The following is a 27,684-nucleotide window of genomic DNA, read 5'->3' as shown; positions in this document are numbered from 1 at the left end:
GTCTGAGTTTCTGATGGGTTCTGGTAAGGTGCTCCCTCTGCAAATGTAACCAAACTTTGTCGCCCACCTGAAACTTGTGTGGTACCCCTCTAGGTAAGGAGAAGTTGTTCCTGTGTTCTGTCATGACTGTATCCCTCTGTTGCTGCTGCTGTGTGGAAGAACCCTTCGCGGGGGTCATGGATGTAGCAACGATCTTCCCCTTACTTTGGGAGCGAACCAGACAGAAAATAAATTTCCTAGTCTGTGAGATGAGCTTGCTGCCTTTCTTAGCAGTGATCAAAGAGGTGGCGATAGGTGGGGCTACCTCCGGTATCCTGTATAATGAATTATCCAAAGAAATGATGACAGCGCGAGGCCTTGACTCATACACAGCATGTCGCCTCCACAAGTATGGCTAGCCTAATAGTACATCACAAACATCCAGAGGTGTAACATCACACAATACCTCGTCTGTGAAGGGCTTGATGCTGTAGGGAAGGCGACGCTGCTGGCGAACTTTGAGATCTCGTCCTTCGTGAAGCCAACTGATACTGTACGGCTGTGGGTGTGGTGTAGTTGGTAGGCCCAACCGCTTCACGACCTTTGCTGAAATGAGGTTCTTTTGGCTGCCGCTGTCGACAATGAATTGCAGCGACGAACCCTTCACCCACATCTGTGAGTGGAAAAGACGTTCCCCCTCCTCTGGATCTTCAGGCTCATTTTTCTGGATCTTGGCAGTAGCAACAGTGGCGCTGGGATCTGCATCAATGATTTGCTTCCCTTTGTCATTCCCCTTGTCGGGTTCTGACTCAGAGTCGGAACATGCATCTGATTCGGAAGCCTTCAACTCGGCCACCAGCGACTGCTTGGTCCGACACTCACTTGTGTTATGAGTGGGACTCTTGTGGAACTCACACCACTTTCCTGTGTCCTTCTTCGGCTTCATGGTGTTGTTATTTTCTTGCAGCTTCGACGGGTTGTCTTGGGTCACCCCGCCTTGGCTTTGTCCTTTGGGATTTGGATTTGCAGATCCAAAGTCTCGCTTCTTCTGTTTGAACTTTTGCTCGATTTTGACAGCGTATCGGTATGCTGTGCCGAGTGAGGAGATGTTCTAGAACTCCATCTCTTCCTGGATGTATCTGTGTAGGCAGCCGCGGTATTTGAGTACTGCTCCTTGATGGCATCCCGGAAGTCTTTTCCCGACTTGAAAATTCATGAACAAAAAAATACCCATCGAGCAGATTTAACCATTTATCTACGGCATCTGCGTCTATTTGACCCTCGAAGATGGGGATTTCAAAATTAACTTGTACCTTAAACGGTGTGGCATTTCCAGAGTAGCTGTTGGAAGCCGATGCGTTGCCTCTAGGTAGCCGCTGAAGGATTTGGGCAAAGCTATCCATCATTGCGTTCCTTTGTCGCTCAAGGGCTTCTTCGAGCAAGATTTTGATAGGATCTCCCGCCCCCTCGTTTTTCTTCTCATCCGCCATGGGAGGTCGTCGAAATTTGCAAGGCTGGTCTTGCAAAGGTTCGACCAGTTCCAGACCTAACTCCTTATATCTCGACCTCGTTGGGGACATGCAAAGAAAAACAGAGAAAAAACAGACCGCTCTGATACCACTGATCCAGATTTAAATAGGAACGCAATAAAATACAGAGATAACCATAAAGACAGAGATGCAGCGGAAATAATACCTCAATTCATTACTGTAAAATACTGAAATATGCTTACAAACAGAAATGGAAATAAACCAGCTAGGGCGATGGTAGCTTATCTCTGAGAAGAGATGTGGTGGCTACATGCCTCTGAACTGTTTCAAACTGTCATTACAATGAGGCTCGAAGGCCTTTTATTATTGAGAAACAACGGAAAACCCTTCACATTCCAAAACCTAACCCTAGAAGATGAAACGCCAAATTGTGGGCCCCGTTTTGGGGTGAGTTGGACAGCCAACTTCCCAGGGTCGTGAATTGGTCGTATTATCTCCGTTTGACGCGTATGATAGCCCGTTGGAAAGATCTCTTCGAGGACTACGACGGAAAAGACGATTTTTATCAAAAAATCGTTGGCGGAAGATTTCCCAAAAAACGTCGTTTAGGGCCTCAAAACGGCTCCGGAAGTTTAGGACCCGAAAAACTGCTAAAAATAGTAAACTGTGCTATAATTAAGGAAATAGAAAAACTGAAAGAGACAGTTGTGGGGGTCCAAATGGGATAGGTGGTTGGCCACCAACATCCACTTGGATCAACTATTGAGGACCATGATGTATTAGATATCATGATGTGACTTGGAGATTTTTCTTGGATATAATGAAGAGAAATGGTGACACCTTCTATGAGACAAGGTTGCCATTGATTATGTAGCATGGAGACTACAGTGAAACTGTAGATTGGGAGAAATCAGGGAAGAAGATTTTAGGAGTAGATAATTACTATTAAACATATCTAGAAAAAATATAGCATTGGGTTGGAGCCCAGAGGGTTGGTGCCCTAAAGGTTGGAGCCTCGAACAAACAAGGTAGGTGCCTTGAAGGATAGGGTTAGATCCCTAGAGGATTGGTGTCCTCAAGAAACTAGGTCGGAACCTGTACCAGAGAAGGGTTGGAGCCTCTAAACACAAGGTTGGTGCCTTGAGAAGATAGGGTCGATGCCCTAGAGGTTGGAGCCTCACAAAAGACCAAGTTGGTTCTTGGAAATAGGTTGAAGCTTGGGGTTTTTAAGATCAGTGTCTTCATCAAGGGTTGGAGCCCTATACATTGTACTTGATTCATTATAAAAATTATATTAATAAAATCATTTATTCCTATTTCTCATTTTATGTTCTAAATATAATTAATTTAAATGGTAAAAGTAACAATTGAAAAGAATACTGATTCACTCCCCTTCCAACAATGCCATATATCTCAACAATTCCAGAAATCTGGTAATATATTATTAATCTATCAATTTTCCCATTTTCAACTCATAAAACTCCTTTTCCTTGTTGTCATAATATCTTTATGATAAGTGTTTGTCTCCGAATAACCCATAAAACTCACTCTATGTCATCTCTCTTCAATTACTCCTTTAACATTCTTAAAGAACTCCCTCCATATTTCTATTTTTCCTTTCAAACTATAGGTGGCCACTTTTGCTTTCATGTTTTCAAAATAATCATGGATTCTGAATAATTTCTTCACGCCAAGCAACCATGCTTCTACATATTTAGATTTCTTCATCTCTGTGTCAAATGTAGGTGGTTTTGACTTCGTAAATTCTTTAGGCATATAGTCCCTTTCTCTTCTTCCCTGATGATAGAAATGATGAGAATGATGATGATATCTACTGGTAGTAGAGATAGAATGTGTACCAAAGTGATGCCCATGAGTGTTGGTTTTTCTTTATGGTGTGCTAAATGGTGCATCTCTTCTCATAGTGTCCTCACTTTCACCTTTGTGCCTCTTCCTAGACCTTCCACCATTTGCCCCATTTTTTTTCTCTTCTGACCCCACAGAGCGTTGCTTGCCTCTATGACTAGTTCCTTGCTCATGCTGCCTTTCTTTCTGTAACTATGAGAGGCTTTGCAGTATTCTGCATTCACCTCCACCCACTTTTATTGAGCCTTGATCAACCTTTCATTATATACTTTTCAACTTCGAATCTCAGCCTTAAGGCTTCTCAAGATATCCATCCAATCAAGAGAGTTTACCCCTCCTCCTTGGCCAACTAATCATTATTCTTCATTCATCCTTACTTCTTCATACACATGTTGTGACTTATCAAATTTGTATTGTACCATTCCTATATTTTTGTTGCTTGAGATGTGTCATTCACATGCAATTGTTAGGTACATGACAATATAAATAAACAACAAGAAATCTTGCCATGAACTTGATTTTGCAGAGTTGTCATAATAAGGAAAGATGTAACAAACAACCATGTTAGCACACACACACACACACACACACACACACACACACACACACACACACACACACACACACACACACACACACATATATATATATATATGCATTTCCAACAACATATTTCTATCAATACAGATTTTTAGTGCCTCCATAATAGTAAAACATATCAATCGTGCATGCATGCATTCAATTATTCACAAAATAAGTAATACATGCTATTTTTTTCTCATAGGAGAGCTCATCTAGTCTAAGTGCTAAACCTGGATGTTCTCATACAACCTGTAAACACACCCCTCCTAACCCATAAAATAAACCAAAGTTAGAAGTTGGTGGTTACTTTATTGACCCAGTTTCCAAAGTATAGTTACGAGAATGAGAGTTATTTTTTTTTGCTTTTCCAAAATTTTAAGTAAACAACATCTTTTTTTTTCATCTCATCGAACCGATCACAATGACATAAATTTTTCCTCAATCTGACTTATAGATCAAAAGTCATGTCCCTTTAAATATTGACCACAACCACCCCACCATGTCATCATGAACTCCACATGGCAGCCTCATAGATGCCCACAAGATAAGTGGTGGGGCCATACACCACCATGGTGGACCCATGTTGCAACACAAACCTCAAGGTAGGTCAGGGTAAACGCCTTCGTCGTGACGTGTTTGTTTAACAACAAGAGGGCCTGACCCTCGACCTCCGACCTCGGTTGGGATTAGCCCCCAATCTCCCAACGATATAATGAAATGGGTCGGGGTGGGTCTGATCCTTGAGCACCCTGACAAACTTGACCCCCGACCTCCCAACCTATGGGTGAAGAGAGTCAGGTCAACTCGCTAAAGTTTGGGCCTTTCAGGACAACCTCTCGACCTCCGACTTTCCTGAACTGTGGAATAAAAATTTGAATTTTATCAACAGTTTCAACATTTTAACAAATCCTAAATTTTTTCGGTTTTAATCATGTGAAAAAACTATCTACAAACAAATTCTTAAAATAGAAAGATATACACTGGCGAGAACATAAAAAAAAAATATTCACAAATATTTTCCCCTGGATCCCAAAACCAGGAATACCGTATTGATTTTTTATTATCTCCTTTAAATGTTACAATACATATATATACATGCCTAAGCATTCGTAAACCCCAATCCACTAACCTAGGATTAGAACATAACCATAGTTCCCTTGACCAGATCTACAAAATACCATGGGAAAAAAACCATCATGCCCAAAACCATGTGCAAAAACCAAGCAAAAAATCATGGGTAGGTCCAGCCACCATATTTGGGTCTACCCCCCATCTTTGGGCCTGCTCACCATCTTTGGGTTCGCCCAATTATTATTGTATCCGCATAAAAAAATAAAAATAAATTATGATGTTGCCCCTAACCCCATGTCACATGGAAAGAATATAACACACACCCAACTTTCTCCCACTTGTTATTTTCTTTTCAGATAGAGGGATGCAGGGGAATTTAGTCATTGGTCCAAGGCTACAATGGCCATTGTTTCTCTACACCAAGAAAAATTCTCAGTGCTCACAAACTTTGTCAATGCATCTGCAACATTATTTAAAGTGTCCACCTTTACCAACAACACCTTTTTGTCTTCAACCATATCCCTCACAAAATGATACTAAACACTAATGTGCTTTGTCTTCGAATGATAAGCAGGGTTATTTTCCAAGAAAATTGCACTTTGGCTATCATAATCTATCCTTATAGCTTGTTTTATAATCCCCATACTTGAACACAATCTCTGCAACTAAATTTATTACTTGCTTGCATGAGTGGTTGCCATGTATTCAACCTCTGTAGTTGAAAGTGCCACTACAAACTGTCTCTTGCTTATCCAACTGACTGCTCCTCCAAATAGGTTAAACACATACCCACTTGTAGATCTTCTCTGGTCTAGATCTCCAACCAAGTCTGCATCAACAAAGTCATGGATGTCCAAAAATCTGTCCAATCCTGGCCTTCCTTGGTAGCACAAACCATAATCACTAGTGCCACACAAATACCTTAAAACCCACTTCATTGTTGTCTAATGCTCCTTCCATGGTTTTGACATAAACCTTATCAATACTTCCACTGCATGTACAATGTATGGTATAGTACATACCATTGCATACATTAGGATACCAGCTACACTCGAATATGGAACACATGACATGCCCTATTCCTCTTCTTGTGCCTTGGGACATTGTTCAACATATAAATTTACACCTACAGGAATAGGAACCTTGACCAATTTACTATCCTGCATATTAAAACTCTACAATACTGCCTCGACATACTTTATTTGGTTTAACAAGAGCTTCCTCTTTCCCTGATCTCATTTAATTTCCATGCCCAAAATATAGTTTGCAGCACTGAGATCCTTCATGTCAAATTTGAAGGACAATTGGGTCTTCAAATCCCGGATAGTTTCTTTGTCATTTCCAATCAACAACATATTATTGACATACAAGAATGAATAAACAAAACGATCACCAATTAATTTAAAATACACACAGTGATCTGCTTTTCTTCTTATGAAGCTAATTTCACGTATATATGTATCAAATTTCTGAGACCACATCCTTGGTGACTGTTTTAACCCATACATAGACTTTTTTAACATGCATACTATTGAGAAATATATAGGGAAACAGTTAGGATGATTTCTCTATTCTTGATAACTGCATGTGATGTATTTTTATTTTTTCTTACTTATTAGCTTCTTCACGTGTTAATATGTTTGTTTATCATCAAACAACTACCAAAACAAGAAGAACACTCTTACACAATATCATATGATGTAGGCTACAAGCCAGGGCCAAAACCTCTCCACTTGAGAGGAAAACCTGCAAATATCTTACCTTCTTAGAGATTCTTCAATTGACAAATTCCAAGACCTCTATACCAACACCAATACCCTCCAAGACTAAGTCCAACCCTTCTGTATGATGTTCTTCCTTTGTTCAAGTAAAACCTAGTCAAATCTCTTCCAACAACACAACTTCAACCCCAAGCTTCAAAATTTCGGCCTCTACTATAGGTTTGAAATTTTTGGCCTTCCCAGCAGCCACTGCTGCTAGATGTGTGAGCTTATTCTTGCCTCCCATGGCTTCTTTAGACCTTTAGTTGGATTTCTCCTTATTCTGGTGCTTGAGAATGACCTAATGTGACAACTGACCTTCTTTCTCTTCTTTCTTTAAGATCAAAACAACATCAGAAAAACCCTAGTCCAATAGCAAAAATCCTAGACTTCCTTCAGACATGTGAGAGAGAAATAGCCCAAAAATAAGCTTCTTCATCCTCTTCCTTCTCTTTATATTCTTCTTTACTTGAATGAGTGAGTGAATGAATGTCTTTCAAGGAGGTCTATTTCCTTCCTTTATATAGAATTCTAAAGGTGGACGCGACTCCTCAAAATAGGCCGACTTGGTCTTGAAGGCTATTTTGAGACTTAATGACAAAAGTGATTTTCTTTACAAATTACAATGTGACTGATGGGGTCTTCAACTTATGATAATGAATCTTTTTACTTCTTGACCTAGAACAAATCCTAGAAGCACTTAATGGGTGTTTGACCTCTAAAATAAAAGACCTTGAGCATGAAACCCATGCTCCAAAAATAATAATAATAATTTTTCTTTCATTTTACAATATACAAGAATCAAAAGTACATTTCATATTTATGATGATTGAACCTAGTTACACATTTTTCAACGCTCCCTATTAAATAGGGAGGTATTCATAAATGGTACATGGACATTCTCAATTTGAAGAGATATCATAAGAAGAGTCAGATTGGTAACCCATCTATTTAGCATCATAACAATGAGCATTGTCAGATAGAAAGGCCTTGACTAACAACTCTATCTTTCCACAATATTAGAACACAATGATGGAAAGGCCAATGATTTATAAACACCATCATCATTGTCTCTCAAGGCACATACCCCACCCAGTTGTTCACAAAGTATGTCATTCCTTAGACTATTCTTACCTTGGATTGCTAGTCCTCAAATAATGTTGGTCCTTGAATAATTTTATCTTGGATGCCCTACCTCATCCTCAAAGAGTATCAAACTCCAGATGCTTACCCAATCCTCCATTCTGTCTTCCCAAGTGAAGACAAGAATTATGTGCCTATCTCTCCCTCTCAACCAAGGAGGATATATCAACCAAACCAAGATTGTCTCTCAAATACACAAGCTTCTTATTAGGAAGAGATTATGTCAATATGTCAGCTACCTATTCATTGATGGAGATATACTGTCGCTGCAACACACCATCTTGTACTAGCTTCTGAATATAGTGATACTTGTTGTTTATATGCTTTGAACAGCCATGAAACACTGGGCCTTTAGAAGATCTTATACAACTAGTGTTATCACAATGTATCACTGTAGGGTCCATTGGTCCTGTTATCACTCCAGGAAACTCTCCTAGGTTGTAGCTCGGAGATGCCTGGTAACATATAATCTTCATTATTGTTCTCTGAACTATTGGAATGGATGATGGTTTGGATCAAGTCAGATGACTGTTTCAACTCTACTTTTACTCAAGACATGCATGAACACCCTTAGCTTTACAAGGCTTTAGACCACTAATGCTCAATAGTATATAGATTCAATGGATAGATGCAGAATACTGATTGTACCAGCAGATGCATACATAAACACATATGAATGGCTAACTACAGAAAGCAAATGAAGCTTGCAAATATAATTTATCAATACATAGATAAGATGACAGTTATCTGGCATTAGACACAAAAGAAAACATGAATAACCTAGTCAAGTGCAAGCATAGAATAGAAGATAAAATGGGAATTGAACATGTAACAACAAAATAAGCTTATATTGCTGGAATGAAGATGAGAAGCTAGAGGAGTAGAGTCTCCACAGTCTCCAAAAGTTGAATCCCTGTTACTCTGAACTTTCACATACTTATAAGCCTTTTACAATGCTCTCGAGCCTTCTGAGGCTAGAGAGGTCTTAATATATCCTTTCTGTCTTTTTAACTGTTTTATGCCATGACTAGACATGCATGATCTCGGAGGTTTCTTTTTCTAACAGCATAGTAACCAAATTTTGGTAAATTTGTTGCGCTGTCAGGTGGCTCGCTCGTGCCAGCGATGCTCCATGATCATTTGTTGGTTTGGCTGTGTTGCACTATTGCCTTTCCCCTTCTGGCCTTTTGTCTCCCAGTCTCTATCTCCTGGCCTTTGTTATGTGATGGAATGGGTCTGTGGGCCTTTTGAAATCCTTTCAAATGATAACAATGACTGTTTTTTGTTTTACATAGAAAATACTACAACACTGTGAAATCTCGCCAAGCTCTGTTTATTTTGGACTTTGAAAGTCCTTAAACACTGTCTATTCCTCTATCAGGTCTGCCCTCATTCACTATCGCAAGTCGCTTCAACCTTGTTTCCAAGTTTCCCTTTGTATTTTGAAATATGTTAAAAACACTAAAAATCATGAAAAATTGGCTTTGGCGGACTTGAAATATGATATATTTTCATTCCCAAACCCTTCGGGTCCGGGTTTGATCGCATCGGCTCTGACCCTTTGTATTTCTTTAAATAACTAAAATATGCAAAATACATAGGAAAATGCCTTTCGGCGAATTTCAAATTTTATGCAATACTATGTATATAACCGTCGGGTCCGGTTAATCGCATCACACATATACATGTATAAAGGCCCCGCTCCATAATGTTTCCCCAATTGCGATTCGCTAATGCAATTGATTGCAATCGCTTATCGCTCAGCCTCGGGCCCACGGTGAGCGCTTTGTTGTGTTCTCTGATAGCGATCCTGTGCTGCAATGTGGGCCATTGATCTGCATGCTTGATCGACAGTCCTACTTCACTCTGTTGATCGCCATTGCAAGTCCCACACAGTCTGCGCCGATATCCGCCGGTTTCCACGCCGATTGCGATCCACCAACTGGATCTGGACCATTGATCGGCTAGATCTGACGGCTGTTGTGCATTCATTTCTCAAGCCTCCGCTGCTATGTTTTTTACTGCTTCCTTGGGTTTTTGCCTCCCAATAGTGTTTTTTTCACCTGTCTAAAGGTTCTTCTCTTGTGATTATTTCGATCGATTAAATGATTTTCAAAGACTCAGAGAGTGTTTTCGATCTTTTTGGCACTGCACCTCAAGGGCTAACACTAGCTCCTTCTGGGAATGAAAGCCTCCATGTGAGGTTTCAAGAATCACAGACCGATGCCTTTCCTGTAAAACCAAAATCAAGTCTATCTTCTACTGTTCCATTGGTCATGGAGTTTATTTTACATAGAAAATAAAAAACTGAAAAACATATTTACAATGTCAAGGCTTTGAAGCCTTAAATGAATAAAGTTTCAAGAACTGCCCATTGACTGGGCGACCAAAAAAATATTCTCCTTCTAGACTGTGTAGAATAAAGGCATCGTTCTGCTGAATTTGAGTGATGACAAACAGACCTGTCCATAAGGAGACAAACTTACCATGATTACCTTCCTTTTCCTTCAATGCATCCCATTTGAGAACCCAGTCACCAACTTGGAAATTTTCCACTTTTGCCTTCCTGTCAAAGGTTTCTTTGATTTTCCTCTGATGAACTTTTGAATTCTCAACCAGGTACTCTCTGATTTGCTGTAATTAAACTAGGTTATTCATTCTCCTTACCATGTCATTCATTTCATCCTGTTCTTCTTGAAAGAATTTGGCCACAGGGAGAATCAGCTGGATAGGAAAAACAACATCAGCGCCATAAACTAGCTTAAATGGAGAATTTCCTATGGACTTCTTGGTAACTCTGTCAACCCATAGTGCAAAGTTCAACTTGGAATCCCAGCTCTTTTTGTTGTCCTCTAATAGTTTTTTATTATCCTTACAAGACTCTTGTTAGATGATTCTGCTATGCCATTGCCTTGAGGATAATATGAGGTAGAATGCACCAACTGAATGCCCATGGATTCATTCATGTCCACCAATTCTTTTGCCTTGAAAGTTGCTGCATTGTCAGTGACTAGTTTGGTTGGGCAACCAAATCTAGTGAAAATATTCTCATTCAAGAACTTTATGATAACCTGATGATTAGCATTTTTAGTGGGTACGGCCTCAATGCATTTGGTGAAATAATCAGTGGCTACCAAGATCCATTTGTGCTGGCCATTGGAATGTGGATTAATCTCACCTATGAAGTCCAAGCCCCACTACTAGAAGGGACCATTGACGTGTACTGGCTTCAAGGGCAGAGATTTTAGCTGCTGTCTTCCTGCAAACCTCTGACATTTGTCACAAGATTTCACAAAAGAAAACACATCAGAGAATAGAGTAGGAAAATAATACCCAACTCTTAGGATTTTGTGGGTTGTGGTTTTCCAATAATGATGCCCTCCACAGATCCTAGAATGGAACTGGTGCATGGCTTCCACAGATTGTTATTTATCTAGACATCTCAAGAGGATTCTTGATGGGTCTTTCCAATAAAGCAGGTTTTTATTAATGAAGAATTTAGCTGATCTGAGCTTAATGGCCCGGGCTTGACTTGAGCTAAGCCCTGGAGGGACCCCTAGCTTCTACAAAAAATTAACTATACTATAATACCATTCACAGGTGGCTAGATTTTTAGCCAAAGGCTGATTCTGCTCTTGCTCTTCTACTGCTTCCTCTGTCTGCTCATCACCTGAATTTGAACCCATGCAATTGATGTCTAACAAACTGCAAATTTCCTCAGCCACAAGTTTAGCCAAGCCCTGGCCTTTGACAAGCTTAGTGGGCTTCATCTCTATGTTAAACTTTATGAATTTTTTAATCCATTTAGCTCTCTTTCCATCAATATTTGGATGATTTAAGACATCTTTTACTGAGGCTGAAGGTACATATGCAACCACTTTGGAATGAAAAATATAAATTATGAATGCCTTTAAATATTTTATGAGAGCATAATCTTGTTTTTCAATAAGGTCATACCTTAGTTCAACATCCCTCAGAGTTTTATTGAAAAAGGCCACGGGGTGCTCTACGTCTTCATCATTTTTCTGCAACAGAATTGCCGCAAGTGTATCATAAGAGGCAAAAGAGAAGATATCGAACTCCTTGGTGTAATATGGGCTGATTAGAGTGGGAGCTTCCATGATAGCTTGTTTGATGGCTTCAAAAGAGCTTCTTGTAGCATTTGTCCATTTTATTTCTGATCCTTTCTTTAGCGTGGAAGTGATGTGCTTCACTAGTTCTGCAAAGTTTGGAATGAAACTCCTTACAAATTTAATCTTACCCAGGAAGGATTGAATGTCCCTTTTTGACCTTGGGATGGACAATGTCTGAATTGCTTGAACTCTTGTTGGATCAATCTTCACACCTTCAGCAGAAACAATATGTCCCAGAAGTTTGCCTTCTTCTAGAGAAAACTATGACTTCTTTGGGTTCACAAAAATTATGAATTGTCTGCACTTTAGAAACACCTTGTTCAAATGCTATGAATGGTCCTTGTGAGTGCTGGAGAAACTATTATTTCATCAAGGTAAATAAGGACAACTTTGTCATTCTCTCCCACAAAGGCTATGTCCATGGCCCTCTGAAAAGTAGCCCCAACATTCATCAATCCAAAAGGCATCTTGGAGTACATGAAAGTGCCCCAAGGAGTAGTGAAGGCAGTCTTTTCTTGATCTTTTGGATGCACAACAATCTGATTGTAACCTGAAAATCCATCTAAGAAAGACATGACTCTAGCCCCTGAAACTTTTTGCAGCAAGCGATCCATCTTAGGCAAGGGGTAGTTGTCTTTTTTAGGGCGTTTATTTAGGTTCCTAAATTCAACGCAAAGCATGATTTCTCCATTCTTCTTTCTTAATACCATAAGGTTAGCTATCCACTTTGAATACCTTAGGGGAACTATGATCTTGGCATCCAACAACTTCTTGATTTCTTTCTCAATCAAAGGAAATAGGAGAGGGCTGATAGGTCTTAATTTTTGCTTAAAAGGGATGGTGTTCTTTTCCAGTGGAATCTTATGTTGAATCATTGTATTCCCAAGAAAAAATATTAGCAAATTGCTTCATCAGGGTGCAATACTCGGAACTTTGGGTAGAAGACAAGTGAGTGGACAAATTTATGTATTTTGGATGGGCTGGACTCCCTACATTATGTTTATGAACAACATACTCATTTTCCTTTTTGGCAGGCTTATAAGGTACATCGTTATGATCAAACAACTTCTCTGGGGGCAACAATCCTTTGGGTATATAGTTACTAGGCAGCTGGACAATGCTTTCACGGCTAATCTTGTCCTTTAGCTTGGACTGGTTGCATTCTTCCATGGTTTCGTTTTCTTGGTCGATGTCCATTTCATAAAATTCATCAACGACTTGTAAAAACCTATTAATTTCATCATCATCTTCAAAACATTTCCAGTATTTGAAATTGTCAGGTAGATATGGTCTATATTTCACCTGAACTTCATAAGTCAATTTAGGAGGCAAAGGAGGAAAAAACGTGCTAGCAGACACAACAAGGGAATCAACGAGTTGGTTCTTCATTCTTGGGATGTAAGAAATGATAAAAATATTAAAAGAGTCCTTAAGCTTCCATACCTCATCTCTGTATGCTTTCAGCCTTGGATACTTTGCTTGGAAAGTTTTGTTGACCTGCTGAATGATAAGGTCTGCGTCTCCAAACACTTTCAGACCTTTGATGCCCATTTCTTTAGCAACGTTTAAGCCCGATATCAAGGCTTCGTATCTGCTATGTTATTTGTGACTTCAAAAGTTAATTTGAAAGATAAATGAATGCATTCTTGTGTGGGGGACACAAGGACTACACCTGCCCTTGCAGCTTCCTTAGAGCAAGCTCCATCAAAGAACATGTCCCAAATTTGTGGGCCTTCTTCCTCTGCGATTTGGTAAACTGGTTTTTTAAGCTGCATTGAGGCCAACTGGGATTCTTCAATCTGAAGAATAAAAGCTCCAAAATCATTGTCAACAGCATAAATGGGATGATTAGTGGGATTCCTTTCATCACTGATTATATAAGCCAACTGATCTTCTCTTTATAATCTCTTGCTCTCACCTCCAAAAACTGGGACAGTAGTGTAGGACAAATCATTTTGTAATGTTCCACCTAATCTCTTGATCCAACCTCTGGAAAGCAACATGAAAAACTTGGGGGGTACATCTGCTACCACAATATCCATCATCATGCTCTTCATGGGAAACTGAGACAAAGTGATGGCTAGGTCCTTGATTAATCCCAGACATTTCACTTTTCTAGAGTCAAAATAAAATAGGTCATGATAAGGCTTGGTAATGTCAAGACTCAACTCATCCATGACAGCCTTGGGCATTAGATTATGGATGGCTGCAGTGTCCAGAAGGCAGTTATGAAGGATTTTGTCATGAATAGTCAGTGAGACATAGAATGACGGGGAGCTGTCTTCACAATTTTAAATCATTGGGCTGAGAATAATAGCTGGTTTGTCATCTTGCAGATTTACATAGTCAGTGGAGGCTTAGATGGATTTAGGCTCAAGGGTCTCGAGGATGGATCTTTTGAAGGACTCATTCTTCACTAGTTCAATCAGAGGTATAGGTATTCTTAGCTTCTGAATTTCTGATTGAAAACTAAAAGGAGAAGGAGACCTGTCAAGGCCTCTTACCTCGTGAGCTGGAGCTTTGAGGATGATGGGATTAATTTTCGGTCACTTCTCCTTATTAGCTTGCTGTACTGCAAGGACAACAACTCTTTGAACATGGGTTTCCTTGGAATTACTCATCTTCGACCTCAGATTATATCTGTGCTCATATTCAGTTTGCAGAACAGCTTCACCATCCCATTCTTGGTTGATCTGGTCATTGTATAATGATTTTTTATAGGCATCTGAGGTAAAAAAGGAGGCACTGCCTTTGTCTTCTAGACAATGGATCGCATCATCTTCTTCAAACTTCTCTTCTTCCATGACTACATTTTGGAAAGGGGTCTTCACCCTTTGGTCTTCATTGGCATCTTTGCTTCTTTGCAAAATCTGCAACTGCTCATTAGCTCTTCTACATGGATTTAGATTTCTAGGAGTAAAGGTATTAGGAACTCTTCCTTTCCCAAGGTGGTGCTCAACCTTTAACTTGGATATTTCAGAGGCTAATGACTCTATCATCTTGGTCATTTTATCTATCTTGGGATCTGAAGATGATGAAGACTCACCCCTCTGTCTCCTTCTATCAACATTTCCCTTGAGCTTCTCTGCAGCCATGATGTTTGATTCTACTTCCAAGGCTGCATCCTGCATATCAGCCAAAGTAGCACATCTCCTCTCCCTCAATAGTAGACAAAAGTCAAAATCAAAAGCACTGGAATAGGTGATTTTAGCAGAGGTAGTGGTGGGTTTTACTTTAGCTGGTATTTTGTTGTACATGCGGTTAAATCTCTTATTGAAATCAGACAACAACTCACCATTTTCCCTCTTTAAGTTCCCAAACTCGGTGTGGTAGTAGAGTAGATCCTTCTTATCCCCCCAATGCTTTAGGAATGCATCATCTAAAGCCTCAATATCTGCTATAGATCTTGGGGTCAGTTCTCTGAACCATTTTCTAGCCTCTCCATCTAGGCTTTGGACAAAGAATCTCATCCACTTCACTAATGTCCAGGTTATCATCATAGCTATAGAATGATTCAAATGTTCTTCAGCTGTAACACCTTCAGTCCCAATGAACTTAGGCCTATACTTCTGATATTCTCCAGTAGGCATCGAATTTAAGGAGTGGGAAATACTAGAGGCCCATACCTAGCAGCTATGATTCTTTCCATTTTGGTAGGTGCTTGTGGTCCAGCTATAGCTGTGGTGGCTATAAGGGTATTGGAAATCTGAATGACAGGGGGCTGAGGAGTGACTGATAGGACTAAAGGGGTATGATGGATAGGAGGTGAGGTTTCCTTTGGGCTTGCAATAAAAGGAGAACCTACAGAATAAGGAGCTTTATGAATCTCTGAGATTTTTTCTTCACTGCTAGTATTAGATGCTATACTCTCAACATGTATTTGTTCTATTACAGGATTTTCTTGAAGAGATATAGAATATTGTTTAGAGCTACCTGAACCTAATGCTCCTTTCTGCAATGCCTTTCTTTATTTGATGATTTTTTCAGGGTCAGATACTAGGTCAACTTGTGGCTTCTGAGGATTTCTTCGAGTATGCCTCACAAACTGAGCCAGAACTATGAAGTGGAGTCGCCAAGAGGTTCATCCTCCAGTAGAGTCTCTAGATAGATGACTACAACCAAAAAAGTGCCCAGACTTTATCTGTCATCAAAGTTGGATCTGTGTCGTCTCCCAAGGAAGCTTAGCTTCAGTCTCCTCTCCCCTGCAACGACACCAATTATGTTATCACTCTAGGAAACTCTCCTAGGTTGTAGCTCGGAGATGCCTGGTAACATATAATCTTCAATATTGTTCTTTGAACTATTGGAATGGATGATTGTTTGGATCAAGTCAGATGACTGTTTCAACTCTACTTTTACTCAAGACATACATGAACACCCTCAGCTTTATAATGCTTTAGACCACTAATGCTCAATAGTTTATAGATTCAATCGATAGATGCAGAATACTGATTGTACCAACAGATGCATACATAAACACATACGAATGGCTAACTACAAAAAGCAAATGAAGCTTGCAAATCTAATTTATCAATGCAGAGATAAGATGACAATTATCTTGCATTAGACACAAAATAAAACATGAATAACCTATTCAAGTGCAAGCATAGAACATAAGAGAAAATGGGAATTGAACATGTAACAACAAAATAAGCTTATATTGCTAGAATGAAGATTAGAAGCTAGAGGAGTAGAGTCTCCATAGTCTCCAAAAGTTGAACCCTTGTTACTCTGAAATTTCATATATTTATAGGCCTTTTACAATTCTCTCGAGCCTTCTGAGGCTCGAGAGGTCTTAATCTATCCTTTTTGTCTTTTTAACTGTTTGATGCCATGACTAGAAACGCATGAGCTCAAAGGTTTCTTTTTCTAACAGCATAGTAACCAAATTCTGGTAAATGTCCTACGTTGTCAGGTGGATTGCTCGTGCCAGCGATGCTCCATGATCATTTGTTGGTTTGGCTGTGTTGCGCTGTTGCCTTTCCCCTTCCGGCCTTTTGTCTCCTAGCCTCTGTTATGTGATGGAATGGGTCGAGGGGCCTTTTGAAATCCTTTCAAATGTTAACAGTGACTGTTTTCTGTTTTACACAGAAAACGTTGCAACACTGTGAAATCCCACCAAGATCTATTTATTTCGGACTTAAAAACTCCTTAAACACTATCTATTCCTCTATCGGGTTTGCCCTTAACCACTATCACAAGTCGCTTCGGCCTTGTTTCCAAGCTTCCCTTTGTATTTTGAAATATGTTAAAAACACTAAAAATCATGAAACTTTGGCTTTGGCGGACTTGAAATATTATATATTTTCGTTCCCGAACCCCTTCGAGTCCGGGTTTTATCGCATCAGTGCTGCCCCTTTGTATTTTGTTAAATAACAAAAATACGCAAAATACACACGAAAATTCCTTTCGGTGGATTTCAAATTTTATGAAATACTATGTATATAATCGTCAGGTCTAGTTAATCGCATTGCACATATACATGTATAAAGGCCTCGCTCCATAATGTTTCCCCGATTGCGATCCGCCAATGCGATTGATCGTAATCACATATCGCTCATGCCGCGGGCCCATGGTGAGCGGTTTGTTGTGTTCTCCAATAGCGATCCTGCGATGCAACGTGGGTCGTCGATCTATTCACTTGATCAATGGTCCTAGTTCACTCCACCGATCGCCATCGTAAGTCCCACACAGTCTGCCCCTATATCCGTCGGTTGCCATCGCCGTTGTAATCCACCGACTGGATCTAGACCGTTGATCAGCCAAATCTGACGGCTACTGTGCATTCATTTCTCAAGCCTTTGCTGCTTTCTTTTTTACTGCTTCCTTGGGTTTTTGCCTCCCGATAGTGTTTTCTTCGCCTTTCTAAAGGTTTTTCTCTTGCGATTATTTCGATCTTTTAAACTATTTTCAAAGACTCAAAGAGTGTTTTGGATCTATTTGGCACTGCACCTTAGGGGCTAATAGGTCCTTCGAATAAGTCGGACAAAAAATTCCTCAACCAGGCAACTTCTTTGCTTACTTCACAGGCTGTAATATATTCAGGCTCAACACTACACAAAGCAACCATATATTGTTTTCTTCTCATCCATGAGATCATTGAGGATCCCAAAATGAAACATCCTCATGTAGTGCTCCTTCCATCTTTCTCATTGCCTCCCCAGTCAGAATATGTGTATCCAATAAAGTGGACATCATTCCTCCTATCATATTTCAGGAAGTAGTGGATTGTTCCTTGCATATATCTTAGTATGTGCTTGGATGCTATCCAATGATCATGCTTCAGCTCCACTTGGAACTGACTAACAACATTTACTGCAAAACCTCTGTCTAGTTGAGTATTCACCAAGTACATTAGTGTTCCAATAAATCATCTATACCAGGTAGGATCCAATGGGATAGATTCAGAACTCCTTAGTCTCTTCAAGTTTGTGATCATCGAGGTTGTCATTGGTTTGCAATCCATCATGTCAAACTTCTTCAACATCTCGATCACATAATTTCCTTGACCTAAGTAGATCTCATCAGGTCCCTTCTAGAGTTCTAGTCTCAAATAATAATGCATCAACCCAAGATCCTTCATGTCGAATTATGCTGCTAGTTTCTTCTTCCATTCTTCAATTCAAACTTCCACACCTGTCAAAGAAAGATCATCCACATGATTACATGCTCACCCTTTACAACCTTGAAGTAAAGGTTTGGATCAACACAAATTTTTGAGAAGCCCAATCTTTGAAGATATGCATCCATCCTTGCATACCATTCCCTTGGTGCTTTCTTAAGGCCATATAGTGCCTTCTTCAATATTCAAACACATGCCTCTCTATATGTTAAATTGGAAACTAGGGCCAAACTCCATGTGGGTCAGCTTATTTATGACAACTGATATTTTTATTGGATCCCTCTCGTCCAGAGGTGTAGGATTGATCTAAATATCATCCGATTCCGATAAGTATTTATGGAGATATGAATTTATTTTGATTATGAAATTATTATCAAGCCGACCAGCTCTTGCGTAGGCTCAAGAAGACCAAACATCATGTCTATTCAACCTATGAGTTTTAGTATAAATTGGCAAGGACTTGAATTCATTTGAACACACATTCTCCATGTGAACTCCTACTCTCCACGTCTTGGGTTTTTGGAGAAGGAGAAGACACAAAAGAGAATACGTTGGATGCCCTAGCTGCAGATATAGTTGTAGTAGAAATAGCCGTAGTCCATATGCTATAATGAAAGAAATCCGCATGTTGTAATGGTGACCTTATCCATGCAACCATACACCGAGATGAACAATATATATACATAGCAGATAAGGGCATATCCACGCAGGCATACGAGGATTCCATGCATAAGCAAAGTATGATCCACGTAGGCATATCCACGCAGCAGATGAGGCTATAATAATCTCGGATCTGGCAGCGTACTTATAACGCAATCAAAGTATATGGAACTATGCTACTCGTTGAAGACCTAGCTGCAATCAAAGTATATGGAACTACGCTGCTCGTTGAAGACCTAGCCGCAATCAAAGTATATGGAACTATGCTGCTCGTTGAAGATCTAGCTGCAGTCATAACCACATCCACAGTTATCTAAGGACCTATCTACGATCTTCATGAAGCACCCATACGCAGATCAAATGGGACATAAATACTCTACACTGGTCAATGAACTAGTGATACCCTATGTATTTAGTAAAACATATATATACACAATAAATATAGCAATGGAAATGACTATATATACACAAGAAATGAACGCAACAATGAAATATATATACGCTGGTCATTGAGATATCTTACACAACAAGACCCACATATATATGCACAGGTAAATGAAACATATATATGCTGACCTGTAGCCTAATACGCAGATCATAAACAACATGAAAGTGAAGCCGCAGTAATACAAAGTTGTGGGTGACAGTGTGGTAAATCCAAGGATGTCTATGAAAGAAGTAGTCTTTCTAAGCATATTGGACAGTGTAATACAATAGTGATCTGAAGATGAAAATCTTGGACGAAGGGACTATGTTATACACAACATCCTGAGATATAGAACTTAGTGTATTATGACAAGGGCAACATGATAATCATTATGATGGCAAGGGAAGCATGATAATCATGATGATGGCAAGGGCAACATGATAATCATTGATGATTCACAGGCAGCATAATGATGATGATGTATGGGCAGCATTGTATGATGCAACATGATGGTGCTACACGGTAAGGTGCAGCAAATGGACAAGGTGCAACACTATGATAGGTGAAGAAGTCACCTTAGAGAATCAGTTGAAGCAATATGTCTTCAACTAATCTCTGTAGATATCATAAGTGTAACTATTGACTTCTATTGTAAATGTACTCTCTCTCTCTTTCTCTGTTGAACTTTGAAGAACATAAAAGAAGAATTGATCAAGGGTTTCCCCACACATTGTGGGGTTTGTCCCTGGCTAGTGCCACATCTTGTGTCCTCTTATCTTGGCATGTCTTCTGCGATTTATATTATGTTCTATCTGCAGTTTATCTTAATACTTATGTGATTGCTAATTGTGAAAATTTAAATAAATTGCTCTAGCATAGAACATACCTAATCTTAACATGGTATCAAAGCTGAGGCGAAGACAATGCCCAAGAAAGAGTGAAAGAGAAATAACTGAAGACAGTTGGGACAAGACAAAAGGATCAATGGGTTCCTCATAATTCACCCAGGGTGAATTCGAAGCAGAGAATGTTATCCGAATGGCACAGCGGAAGTTTCTGATGGCCTACCTAAAGATCACTTCAATGGGAAGTTCGAATCTAAGGGTGGAAGGAAAGGTAGATGCCTTGGTTGCAATAAGTTCGGCCCTTATATGAAGGAGTGTCCAAAGGGCAAAGAATGCAGGTCATCAAGGACACGACTGACTCTTCAAGGAAGCAATGAACCCTAGGAATGGAAGTCGAAGGTTTTAAGGTGGCATTCGTCGAGGGAAAGGTACGCGTTTGAAAATAGAATTTTCAAAGATGCTTTTTAGTTCAAGGTTTTATTAAGTTGCAGGAAGTCCACTGAAGATCATGTCCATTGACACATAGCACCGGAGGTTTGTGAGTCAGATGGTGACTGGGAAGTCTAAATTCAAAAGGAGCATGAAAGTACATCTCTGAGATGTACCAAAAGAAAAATATTAAAAGGAGACCATTCCCCTCATGTAGTTAGTCCATAGGTTTGAAACAACCCGTGGAGCTTGAGATTCATAAATGGGAATCTCATATATACAAGTGGAAGAAAACCCTCTATGGCTTGAAGCAAAACACCCTGGGCATAGTATGAGAGGGCTGATAGCTGTTTGGTGACGCTGAGAAACCAATCCAAACCATTACCCGAAGGTTGTGGATGATAGACCTCTCATACCGGCACCTTATGCGGACGAAATATTTATGACAGTTGCAGACCCTCTCATTTGCAAAAGTAAGAGGGAGCTGGATTCCGGATGTGAAATGATAAACTGAAAGCTTGTGACTACCTCGAGGAAGTTATCTAGTAGTGATGTTGGACTAGACTTGGGAAAGTTCTTGGTGAACTTCCGTCCAAACATATGTTTTGCAGTTAGCAAGGGGAGCTCATATTTGGTTGAGCCTCACTGGATTGGTGCCAAGAATATTCTAAGATGTCTTAACGGAACAATCTCTCATGGATTGAGATACACTACCGGAAATATGAAATAACATGATTACTCAAATGCTGATTGGGCAGGCAATGTGGAGGATCACTGGAGCACTTCTTAGTGTTGTTCCTCTTTGGATTCTGCTTCTAGGAAGGAAGCAGAAGTCGGCTGTTATAAGAACCATCGAGATCGGATACATATCTACGACTATGATCTTGTATGAAGCTACCTGGTTGGGGAAGCTCTTCAATGAGCTGTTTGTACACATGATGAATACCACTGAGATTCTCTGTAACAACCAGAGGTGGGATTTGATTATTGAGGAATCCCGTATTCGACGATTGCTCCAGTAGATAGACACCAGATACTACCTTATCTAGTATATGTTAAGTCGATGAGAAAGGAGGCTCCATCACACTGAGATGATGTACAGGTCGCTAAAGCCTCGGGGGAAAGATCAAATCTATGATTTTCCCGAACGACTTGGAGTCGTCAAGAGACCCTTGTACAAGGGTCTTGCATATTGCATACATTGAGCTCTGGGAGCTCTGGGGGCTTGTAGTTCTTATTGGATCAACGTACAACCATAGGGTGACTCACCATCCCCTAGTGGTGCGCACTGGGACAAGATGATTCGCTCTCTTGTGAGACAAGATGATTCGCTCTCTTATGGAACAGGATGATTCGCTCTCTTGTGTAGCAGGATTGATGTGTTCTCCTGTGAGGCCTGGATTGATGTGTTCTCCATGGCGATTGTAGCAGGATTGATGTGTTCTCTTGTGAGGCCTGGATTGATGTGTTCTCCATGGAGATTATAACAGGATTTATGTGTTCTCCTGTGAGGCCTGGATTGATGTGTTCTCCATGGAGATTGTAGCAGGATTGATGTGTTCTCCTGTGAGGATGGGATTGATTAAGTTCTCCTGTCGAGGCATCCTACCCATGCAGTCCGGGACTCATGGGAAGTACCTCTCATTTGATCAATGAGAAAGGAAATGAAGTTAGGGACCATAGTAGTACCAATGGATGCATCATTGTATCTATCGTACTCCCTACGCTAGGATGACCTCCATTGATCTGGGATCAATGATACTGCTTTGGGACCAGTGGTAGGAGTTGTACCATACTATGACGCTAACTTCAGGTCGGTTGAGACTGGTCTGGGACCAGTGAGAGTGGTACATACTATGACGCTAACTCCGGGTCGGCTAAGGCTGGTCTGGGACCAATGGTACACTCTTTGAGATTGCGATATTGGTCTGGGACCAGTGGTAATAGTTGTACCATACTATGACGCTAACTTCAGGTCGGTTGAGACTGGTCTGGTACCAGTGGTACACACTTTGAGACTGACTTTGGGTCAATGGAGAATGGTATGAGACATTCTCAATCAATTCTTCTTCTTCACAGTTCAGCAGAGCAGAGTTGAGCTGAGAAGAGTAGAGCAGAGCCAACAGAGCTGAGTAGAGCAGAGTAGAGCCAGCAGAGCTGAGTTGAGTTGAGTAGAGCCAACTAAGACAATAGAGTTGAGAAGAGCAGAGCAGATCCAACAAAGTTGAATAGAGCCAGTAGAGCTGAGCTGAACAGAGTAGAGCAGAGCAAGCAGAGTTGAGTACAACTGGGCAGAGCAGTGCAGGGCACTGATGGCAGAGATAGTACAGTCGGACTTATGGATCAACGGATGGAGTTCTCCCTAGTTGAGATGGAGTGTTAAATTGGCAACTAGGGCCAAACTCCATGTGAGTCAGTGTATTTATGACAACTGATATTCTTATTGGATCCCTCTCGTCGAGAGGTATAGGATTGATCTAAAGATCACCCGATTCCGATAAGTATTTATGGAGATATGAATTTATTTTGATTATGAAATTATTATCAAGCTGACGAGCTCTTGTGTAGGCTCAAGAAGACCAAATGTCATGTCTATTAAACCTATACATTTTAGTATAAATTGGTAAGGACTTGAAGTCATTTTAACACACATTCTCCATGTGAAGTCCTCCTCTCCATGTCTTGGGTTTTTGGAGAAGGAGAAGACAAAAAAGAGAATATGTTGGATGCCCTAGTTGCAGATATAGCTGTAGTAGAAATAGCCGCAGTCCATACGCTATAATGAAGGCAATCCACACGCTATAATGGTGACCTTATCCACGCAACCATACACTGAGATGAACAATATATATATACGTAGCAGATAAGGGCATATCCACTCAGGCATACGAGGATTCCACACAGCAGTAAAGTATGATCCACGTAGGCATATCCATGCAGTAGATGAGGCTGTAATAATATTGGATCTGGCAATGTACTTATAACGCAGTCAAAGTATATGGAACTACGTTGGTCGTTGAAGACCTAGCCACAATCAAAGTATATGGAACTACGCTGCTCGTTGAAGACCTAGCCGCAGTCATAACCACAACCATAGTTATCTAAGGACCTAGCTACGATCTTCATGAAGCACCCATACGTAGATCAAATGGGACATAGATACTATACGTTGGTCAATGAACCAGTGATACCCTGTGTATTTAGTAAAACATAGATACGCTGTCATGAATATCACGCAGTCATGAAGGCAATGGAAATAGCTATATATACACAGGAAATGAACACAACAATGAAATATATATACACTGGTCATTGAGATAGCTTACGCAACAAGATTCACATATATATGCACAGGTAAATGAAACATATATACGTTGACCTGTAGCCTAATACACAGATCATAAACAGCATGAAAGTGAAGCTGCAATAATACAAAGCTGTGGGTGACAACATGGTAAATCCAAGGATGTCTTTGAAAGAAGTAGTCTTTCTAAGCATATTGGATAGTGTAATACAATAGTGATCTGAAGATGAAAATCTTGGATGAAGGGACTATGTTACACACAACATCCTGAGATATAGAACTCAATGTATTATGACAAGGGCAACATGATAATCATTATGATGGAAAGGGTAGCATGATAATCATGATGATGGAAAGTGTAGCATGATAATCATTGATGATGCACAGGCAACATAATGATGATGATGTATGGGCAACATAGTATGATGCATCATGATGGTGCTACACGGTAAGGTGCAGCAAATGGACAAGGTGCAACACTATGATAGGTGAAGAAGTCATCTTAGATAATCAATTGAAGCAATATGACTTCAAATGATCTCTGTAGATATCATAAGTCTAAGTATTGACTTCTATTGTAAATGTACTCTCTCTCTCTTTCTCTGCTGAACTTTGAAGAACATAAAATAAGAATTTATCAAGGGTTTCCCCACAAATTGTGGGGTTTGTCCCTGGCTAGTGCCACATCTTGTTTCCTCTTGTCTTGGCATGTATTATGCAATTTATATTATGTTCTATTTGCAGTTTATCTTAGTACTGATGTGATTGCTAATTGTGAAAATTTAAATAAATTTCTCTAGCATAGAACATACCTAATCTTAACACTTTATTTGAATTTAAATTCCAAGGTTTTCTCTATATAGAATTCCTCATCAATTGTGCCATTCAGGAATGCAGTCTTAACATCCATTTTATTTATATTCCATCCCATCAATGTTGCCAAAGAGACCAATGATCAAATTGTTGTATACCTTGTTGTTGGAGCAAATGCGTCTTCATAATCAATGGCTTCTTGTTTAGAGAAGCCCCTAGCCACAAATATTTCCTTATACTTTTCAATACTTCCATCTATCACATGTTTAATCTTGTACAACCATTTAGAAGTTACTACAAACTTGTCTTTAGGCCTAGGTACGATCTCCTATAACCCATTCTTCATTATCGATTGGTATGCTTCATTCATAACATCTTTCCATTCTTGATGATTGATAACTTCTTCAAGATTGGATGGATTTTCTTTTATTAACTTTGACATATATGCTACATACCTTGAATACCTTTTTGGTTTCTTTATTTTCTTGAATGTGACCTTAGTAGCTTCATGCCCCTCTACAGATAATATAGTAGATTTTAATGAATTAGGTCTCTTTCTAGTCTCATGGATTACCACAGGTTGTATAGGTTCACTGGGACCTTCATATTCATAGTTTCATTCTTCTTCCTCCGTAGTGAATTATTCTTCAAATATCAGAATTTTTTCATCATCATAGTCCACAGGGAGATCCTTTGATTTCTTTATTGCAATACTTTTGTCAAATATTACATTTTGATTGACTTATATTTAGTGTCCTTTTATTTAGATCTTATAGGCCTTAAAAGAATTACTGTAGCCAACGAAATTTCGATTCATGTGTATCCAACTTATTTCTCTTATCCTTTGGTATATGAATATAAACAAGACAACCAAAAATTCAGAGATGATCTATGATTGGTTTCTTCCCAGTGAATACTTTTCCAGGAGTAAAGCTATCTAGTGACCTGTGGGGACTTAGATTTTGCATGTATATAGTTGTTTTTGTTGCTTCACCCCACAAGAATTTCGGAAAATCTTGATCATGTATAATTGCTTTCACACTTTATTCAATGGACCAAATATTTCATTTTACAACTCCATTTTTCTTGGGATTATATGGGACTATCAACTCCCTCTTAATCCCAGAATCCTTACAGAAGGTTATAAGTTCCTTTGAAGTATATTATCCTCCATTATTAGATCTTAATATCTTGATTCTCCTTTATGTAAGGCTCTCTACTTCAGTTTTGAATTCTTGAAATTTGGTAAAGACTTCATCCTTGGATTTCATTAACTAAACCCAAGTTTTCCTTGAATGGTCATTATGCATGTGACATGGCATAGATGGCCTTCAAGTGATTTTGGAGTCAGAGGAACACAAACATTGGAATGGATAAGATACAATATTTCTTTTAACCTTGAAGCATTGCTTCCAAATGATCTCTTGGTGTTCTTACCCAATGCAAATCCCTTGCAAACTCCTTCATGATATTCTTTCTATTCAGGGATGCCATTTAATATGGTATTTAGGGTTGGTAAGATTTTGTAGTGTAGATGACAAACTCTTCTATGCCAAAGTTCACATGAGCTAACTTCAATGTGAACTAAAGCTTGAGCAAGGGTAGTAATCAATCTATAAAGTCTTCACAAATCCCAGTCATTCTAGCATCTTCTATACTTGAGTTTTTACCCCATACTACAACCTTTCTATTAATGAATGCAATTCGATCACCCTTGTCTTCTAAGCATGAAATGGAAAGTAAATTTTTGTGCAAACCTAGAACAAATAAGATATTGTTGAGATGAATGCTTCCTCCATTTTCTATCTCAATTGAAGTTGATCCAATTCCTCTCACATGGTAGTTTTTATATCACCAAGTTCTATAGAGTAAGAGGAATTCCATTTTGATAATGTATTCAATTTCTTATGTTGACCAATCATGTTCCTTGATGATCCACTATCGATCAACCAATTATTCTCATCTTGAAATGTGCTAGTGAGTTATGAGAATAATCCTTCATTCTTTGTAGATGTCTTGGTCACTTCCTTCTTAAAGAAAAATAGGAGATCCCATACTTGTTTGATGCCCTTCTTGAGTTGAATTGGAATTTTTGAACACTTCTTTAGGAACTTCTTCAGTGTATTAGAGATCTTCATTATGCCCTTAGCTAACCATAGCTCTGATACCATGTTGATAAATCTATAGGGCAATAGTTAGAATGATTTCTCTATTATTGATAACTTCTTGTGATGCATTTTAACTTTTTCTTACTTATTAACTTCTTCACTTATTATTATGTTTGTGTATCATCAAACAATTACCAAGACAAGAAGAATAATAGTACACAAGAACACATGACGTAGGTTGCAATCAAGGGCAAAATCCTCTCCACTTGAGAGGAAAACCCGCAAATCTCTTCTCTTCTTATAGATTCAATTGATGAATTCCAATACATCTAGATTAAGAACAATATCCTCCAATACTAAATCCAACCCTTCCAAATGATGTGATTCTTTTGTTCAAGTAAAACCTAGTCAAATATTTTCTAGCAACACAACTTTGACCCACAGCTTTAGAA

Source organism: Pinus tabuliformis, chromosome 6, assembly GCF_031772625.1.
Source record: "Pinus tabuliformis cultivar Carrire ecotype Pingquan chromosome 6, CPIR1, whole genome shotgun sequence".
NCBI classification, from domain to species: Eukaryota; Viridiplantae; Streptophyta; class Pinopsida; order Pinales; family Pinaceae; genus Pinus; species Pinus tabuliformis.
Note: the sequence above shows the minus strand (reverse complement) of the source record.